This window comes from Cebus imitator, unplaced genomic scaffold (assembly GCF_001604975.1).
Source record: "Cebus imitator isolate Cc_AM_T3 unplaced genomic scaffold, Cebus_imitator-1.0 Scaffold129, whole genome shotgun sequence".
In the NCBI taxonomy this organism is placed as follows: Eukaryota; Metazoa; Chordata; class Mammalia; order Primates; family Cebidae; genus Cebus; species Cebus imitator.
In genome coordinates, this window is record NW_016107444.1 from 3,259,052 (window position 1) to 3,265,941 (window position 6,890).

Consider the following 6,890-nt stretch of genomic DNA (forward strand, 5'->3'; position numbering starts at 1 on the left):
TCCTGGGTTCAGGCAATTCTCCTGCCTCAGCCTCCTGAGTAGCTGGGATTACAGGCACGCACCACCATGCCCAGCTAATTTTTTGTATTTTTAGTAGAGACGGGGTTTCACTGTGTTGACCAGGATGGTTTCGATCTCTTGACCTCGTGATCCACCCGCCTCGGCCTCCCAAAGTGCTGGGATTACAGGCTTGAGCCACCGTGCCCGGCCCACTGTACCTTTTTTAATTGGTTCTTTGGTTTCTTTTGTTTTGAGTTGCAGGAGTTCTTTATATATTCTGGATATTAACCTTTACCAGATATATGATTTGTAATTATCTTCTCCCATTCTGTTGATGTCTTTTTTACTCTGTTGATAGTGTCCCTTGGTGAGCAAAAGCTTTTTATTTTATGAAGTCCAGTTTATCTATTTTTTTCTCTTGCTGCCTGTGCTTTTGGAATCATATCCAAAAGATTATTGCCAACTCCTATGTCATGAAGTTTTCCTCATATTTTCTTCTAAGAGTTTTATAGTTGTAGCTCTCACATTCAGTTCTTTGATTCATTTAGTGTTAAATTTTATACGGTGTAGGATCTGCGTTTGCTCATGGATGGATGGATGGATAGATAGATAGAATAATAGATAAATAGAGCCAAACAACCTTTTATGCCTAAATTTTATCTGAGTTCATGGAGGTTAAAAATAGTGATTTTCTATTTCTTCTACATTTTTCAGCTTTCCCTATCTATAATAAGCAAATTTCCTCCTCTTGTAACCCCTATCGGCCTCCCTCTGTCTCATTTTCTTTTGTCTCTCTGTTTCTCTTTCTTTCCCTCTGTCTCTCTGTGTATCAGTATGGATTCATGGATTGTTAAGAAATCAGTGTAAAATTGTAGTAAAAGGGTTAATACTCTTCACCCTCATCCTCTCCCTCAGCACTATCTGCTCCAACCACCTCATAATCCTTCTCAAGGGTGGCCATGTCCTCACGGGCCTCATTCATATCCCAGTGAACAAAGGCATACTTATCATGCATCATGTCAAACTCGTGGTCCAGGCAAGCTTAGGCCTCAGCAACTGCTGTGGTGTTGCTCAGCATGCACACAGTGCTCTGCACCTTGGCCAGGTCTCCACCAGGTACCTCATTGGGAGGCTGGTAATTAGTGCCAACCTTAAAGCCAGGGGGTTCACAATCCACAAACTGGATGGTGGGCTTGGTCTTGATGGGATGGTGGTGATGGCAGCGTTGACAACTTTGGGGACCATGCCCACATGGCAGAACAGGTAGCAAGCCATATATTTATCATGGCAAGAGTCACATTTCACTATGTGGTTGGCTGGCTCAAAGCAAGCATTGATCATCTGCTACAGCAAGCTGTTCATGATAGGCTTTCTCAGTAGAGATGATGGGGGCATATGTGGTCAGAGGAAAGTGGATGCAGAGACAGGGCACCATTTTGTTCTAGAATTCTGTCAGATTAATATTCAGGGCTTCATCAAATCTGAGGGAAGCAATGATGGAGGACACAATCTGGCTAATAAGGCAGTTAAGGCTAGTATAAGTTGGGCATTCAATATTGAGGTTTCTCCACAGATATCATAGATGGCCTCATTGTCTACCATGAAGGCACAATCAGAGTGCTCTATGGTGCAGATGAAGATAGAGTTATACAACTATAGCTGTGGAAATATGGGGGTATTGTGTATGTGGAGAACTACAACTTGGACTTCTTGCCATAATCAACAGAAAAAACATTCCACCAGCAGAGAGGTGAACCCAGAACCAATCCCCTCAGCAAAGCAGTGAAAAACCAAGAAGCCTTGAAGACCTGTGCACTACTCAGCCAGCTTGCAAATCCAGTTCAATATTAGGTCAATAATCTCCTTGCCAATGCAATAGTGCCCTCAGGTGTAGTTATAGGCAGCATCTTCCTTGCCTGTGATGAGCTGCCCAGGGTGGAAGAGCTGGCAGTAGTTTCCAGTGTGAACTTTTCAATGACTGTGGGTTCAACGTCTACAAACACTGCCCTTGTCACATGGTTAGCAGCATCTGTCTCACTGAAGAAGATGTTGAAGGAGTCATTTCCTTCCGCAATAGTCTTGTCACTTGGCATTGCCTTCAGGCTAGATCCTATGTTCCAGGCAGTAGAGATCCCAGCAGGAACTGACAATCTGGACATCAGCCTAGCCAACATGGAGATGCACTCACATATGACAGGGACTTGTAAGGTTCTGCAAGGCTGAAGGAGGTGAAGGGACAGCAACAAGGATCTCCCACTAACAGACTACCAAGGAGTCCAGGGGAGTAATCCATAGTGTCCTCTTATAACGCTTTTATTATCTGTAGTAATAAGTTGATAGTAATGTCCCCACTTTCATTTCTGATTGTAATAATTTGATTCGTCTCACTTTTCTTCATAGTTAATCTAAGTTTTGTCAATTTTGTTAATCTTCTCACATAACTTTTTGTTAATTTTCTCTATTGTTTTTTCTGTTTTTCTTTTATCTCAGCTCTAATCTTTAACATTTCCTTCCTTCAGTAGCTTTGGGTTTCATTTGCTCCTCTTTTTCCAGTTCATTAAGGTGTACAGTTAGGTTATTAATTCAAGAACTTTTTTTAAATGAAGACATTTAAGCTATAAAAATCTCATTAAGCAATGCTCTTGCTGAATCCCATAACATTGGATATTTGTTTTCATTTTTATTTGCCTCAAAATATTTTCCAATATCTCTTATGATTTTTTCCTTGTCCCATTGGTTGTTTAAGAATATCTTGTTTAAGCAATGGAGAAATGATTCCCTATTTAATAAATGGTGTTGGGAAAACTAGCTAGCCATATACAGAAAGCTGAAACTGGATCCCTTCCTTACACCTTATACAAAAAATTAACTCCAGATGGATTAAAGATTTAAACATAAGATGTAAAAACATAAAAACTCTACAAGAAAACCTAGGCAAAACCATTGAGAACATAGGCAAGGGCAAGGACTTCATGACTAAAACACCAAAAGCAATGGCAACAAAAACCAAAATGGGATCTCATTAAACTAAAGAGCTTCTGCACAGCAAAAGAAATTATCATCAGAGTGACCCAGCAGCCAACAGAATGAGAAAAAATTTTTGCAATCCACCCATCTGACAAAGGACTAATATCTAGAATCTACAAAGAGCTTAAACAATTTACAGGAAAAAAAAAAAAAACTCTATCAAAAAGTGGGTGAATGACATGAACAGACACTTCTCAAAAGAAGACATTTATGCAGCCAACATACATAGGAAAAAAAGCTCACATATCACTGGTCATTAGAGAAATGCAAGTCAAAACCACATTGAGATACCATATCACACCAGTTAGAATGGTGGTCATTAAGAAATCAGGAGACAACAGATGCTGGAGAGAATGTGGAGAAATAGGAAAGCTTTTACACTGTTGGTGGGAGTGTAAATTAGTTCAACCATTGTGGAGGACAATGTGGTGATTCCTCAAGGATCTAGAACTGGAAATAGCATTTGACCCAGCAATCCCATTCCTGGGCATATATCCAAAGGATTATAAATCATTTTGTTATAAAGACACATCCACACATATGTTTATTGCAGCACTGTTCACAATAGCAAAGACTTGGAACCAACCCGAATGCCCATCAATGATAGACTGGATAAAGAAAATGTGGCACATATACACCATGGAATGGTATGCAGCCATAAAAAATGATGAGTTCATGTCCTTTGCAGGGACATAAAGCTGGAAACCATCATTCTCATAAAACTGACACAATAACAGAAAATCAAACACTACATGTTCTCACTCATAAGTGGGTGTTGAACAATGAGAAAACATGGACACAGGGAGGGAAACATCACACACTGGGGCCTGTCAGGGTTGGGGGGGCTAGGGGAGGGATAGGAGAGGGTAAGACGCTAGGGGAGGGATAGCATTAGGAGAAGTACTTAATGTAGATGACAGACTGATGGATGCAGCAAACCACCATGGCACATGTATACCTGTGTAACAAACCTGCATGTTCTGCACATGTACCCCAGAACTTAAAGTATAATATTTAAAAAAGAATGTTTTGTTTACTATTTATGTTTTTTGAATTTTCCAGTTTTACTTCTCATATTGATTTCTAGTTTCATTCTATTGTTATTGAAGAGATATTTTTGTATGATCTCAATCTTTTTAAATTTATTGAGGCTTTTTTTGTGACTTACTGTATGATCTATGCTTGATAATGACCCATATGCACTTGAGAAGAATGTGTAATCTGCTGTTGTTAGGTGGAGCATTTAGAACATGTCTGACATAATGTAGTGTTGTTCAAGTTCTCTATTTCCTTATTAATTTTTTGTCTCATTGTTCTGTCCTTTATTAAAAGGGATGTAGTGAATTCTCCAATTATAATTTTAGAACCATCTATTTCTCCCCTCGATGCTGTCAGTTTTTGCTTCATGTACTTTGGGGTTCTATTATTAGGTATATATGTATATAATATAACTGTTATATCTTCTTGATGGATTGACCACTTAACAATATATAATGTCTTTCGTTATGTCACAATATTTTAAAATATATTTGACTGATAATCACCCAGCTCTCTTTTGCTCACTGTTTGCATAGAATACCATTTCTATCCTTTTACTTTTAACTTCTTTGTTTTTTCAGATCTAAAGTAAGTCTCTTGAAAGCAGCATATTAATGGATCGCATTTTTTAGTCCATTCTGCTAGTCTCTGCCTTTTAATTGAATCGTTTAATCCATTTAGATTTAAAATAATTACTGATAAGGAAAGACTTATTTCTGCCATTTCACTGTTTGTTCTTTATATGCCTTATGGCTTTTTTTTTTTTTTTTTTTTTTTTTTTTTTTTTTTTTTTTTTTTTTTTTTTTTTTTTTTTTTGAGATAGGGTCCTTGCTCTGTCACCTAGGGTAAGGTGCTGTGGTGCCATAATAGTTCACTGCATCCTCTAGCTCCTGGGCTCAAGTAATCCTCCCACTTCAGCCTCCTGAGCAGTTGGGACTATAGCCCTGCACCATGCCTGGCTACTGTTTTGTTTTGTAAAGACAAGGGTCTCACTATGTTGTGCAGGCTGGTCTCAAACTCCTGGCTTCAAACAATCCTTCCTCTCAGTCTCCCAAAGTGCTGAGACTACAGGTGTGAGCCACTGTTCTCAGCCTGACATATATCTTTTGTATTCCTCATTTCTTCCACTACTGCCTACTTTGGTGTCTAATTGATTTTTGTTTTTTGGTTTGATAACATTTTTTTGTTACCCTGCTCATTTTCTTTTCTGTATATTTTCAGTTATTTTCATAATGGTTAACATGAGATTACAATTAACATCTTAAAGCTATATCAACTTGGTTTGAATTAATACAAATTCAGTCTCAATATTATCCAAAAATTCTGTTTCTATACATCTCCATTTCTACATATTGTTATCATCACAGATTGCATCTTTATACATTGTGTGCCTATAATATAGATTTATAACCATAGTTTTATGCATTGTATGTATACCATGTAAGCAAAAAGAGAAGTTAAAAACCAAAGATACAATAATACTTTTATCTTTGCCTATGTAGTTACCCTTACCAGTGTTCATTTTTTTAAATATGGCTCTGAGTTGCTGCCTAGTGATCTTTTGTTTCACCTTGAAAGACCCTCTTTAGCATTTTTGTGGGGTTGGTCTATTAAAAACAAACCCTCTCAGTTTTTATTTATCAGGAAATATCATAATTTCTCTTTCATTTTTGAAGGATCATTTTGCTAAACACATAATTCCAAGCTGACTTTTTTTCATTTCAGCACTTTAAATATATCATCTCACTGCCTTCTGGACTCCATGGTTTCTGATTAGAAATAGTCTTTTAATTTTATTGCAGCTCTCTCATATGTGATGAGTCACCTTCCCTCTTGCTGCTTTCCAGATTTTCTCTTTGTCTTTGCCTTTCAACAGATTGATTCTAATGTGTTTCAGGGTCAATCTCTTTGAGTTTATCCGGCTTGTAGTTCATTGAGCTTCTTTTTTCTATAGATTCATGACTTTCCTCAAATTTTGGAAATTTCAGTCATTATTTCTTCGATGTTAGTTCTCTCTCTTCTCTCTTTCTGGGACTCCAATTATGCACATGTTAGTATGCTTGATGGTGTTCCTCAGGTCTCTTGGGACCATTCATTTTTTCATTTTGTTTTCTGTTTCTGCTCCTCAGATTCAACTATCTCAATTAACCTATCTCCAACTTTGCTAATTTTTTCTCTGCCTACTCAAATCAACTGTTGAAGCCTTGTAAATTTTTTATTTCAGTTACTGTACACTTCAGTTCTAGAACTTCTATTTTTTTCTGTTTACAACTTCTATCTCTTTGTTAACATTCTCTGTTTATACATCAGTATTTTGGTTTTCTTTCATCCTTGTCCATGGTTTATTGTAGATCTTTGAGCATATTTAAGACAGTTGATTTAAAGTTGTCTCGTAAGTCCAAGTCTGTGCTTTCTCAAGAACAGTTTCTTTTCATAACTTTTTTCTGTGCATAGGCCATACTTCCTTGTTTCTTTTACATGATTTGTGATTTTTTTTTGTTTAAAACTGAAGATTTTAAATGTTATGTAAGAAAAAAGGGAATAAAAGAAAAAAAAGTAGAAAAGAAAAGAAAAATACTCTCCAGGTCTTTCCTGGTTGGTTCCATGTTGGGGCACACCTTTAGTTTTAATCGGGGCATTTACAAGTTTGCCTTAGCTCTCTCTTTTTTCTTGTACTTTGTGTAAGGACTAGCCAAAGTTAAAAGCCTATGGTCTTATCAAGTCTTTTCCAACCATGCATTCTTCCCTGGGTATGCTTAGGTTCCCTGTTATAAGTGAGAACTTTTTTTTTTTTTTTTTTTTTTTTTTTTTTTTTTTTTTTTTTT

The 6,890-nt window shown here is 37.1% G+C and overlaps 1 protein-coding gene and 1 pseudogene across 1 annotated transcript in view; one reads left to right on the forward strand and one right to left on the reverse strand.

The window, feature by feature from the left end:
* The window catches only part of LOC108312696 (cytochrome P450 4Z1), a 54,825-nt gene that overhangs the window by 4,386 nt on the left and 43,549 nt on the right, over positions 1-6,890 (forward strand).
* Positions 884-2,172, reverse strand: LOC108312798 (annotated as a pseudogene).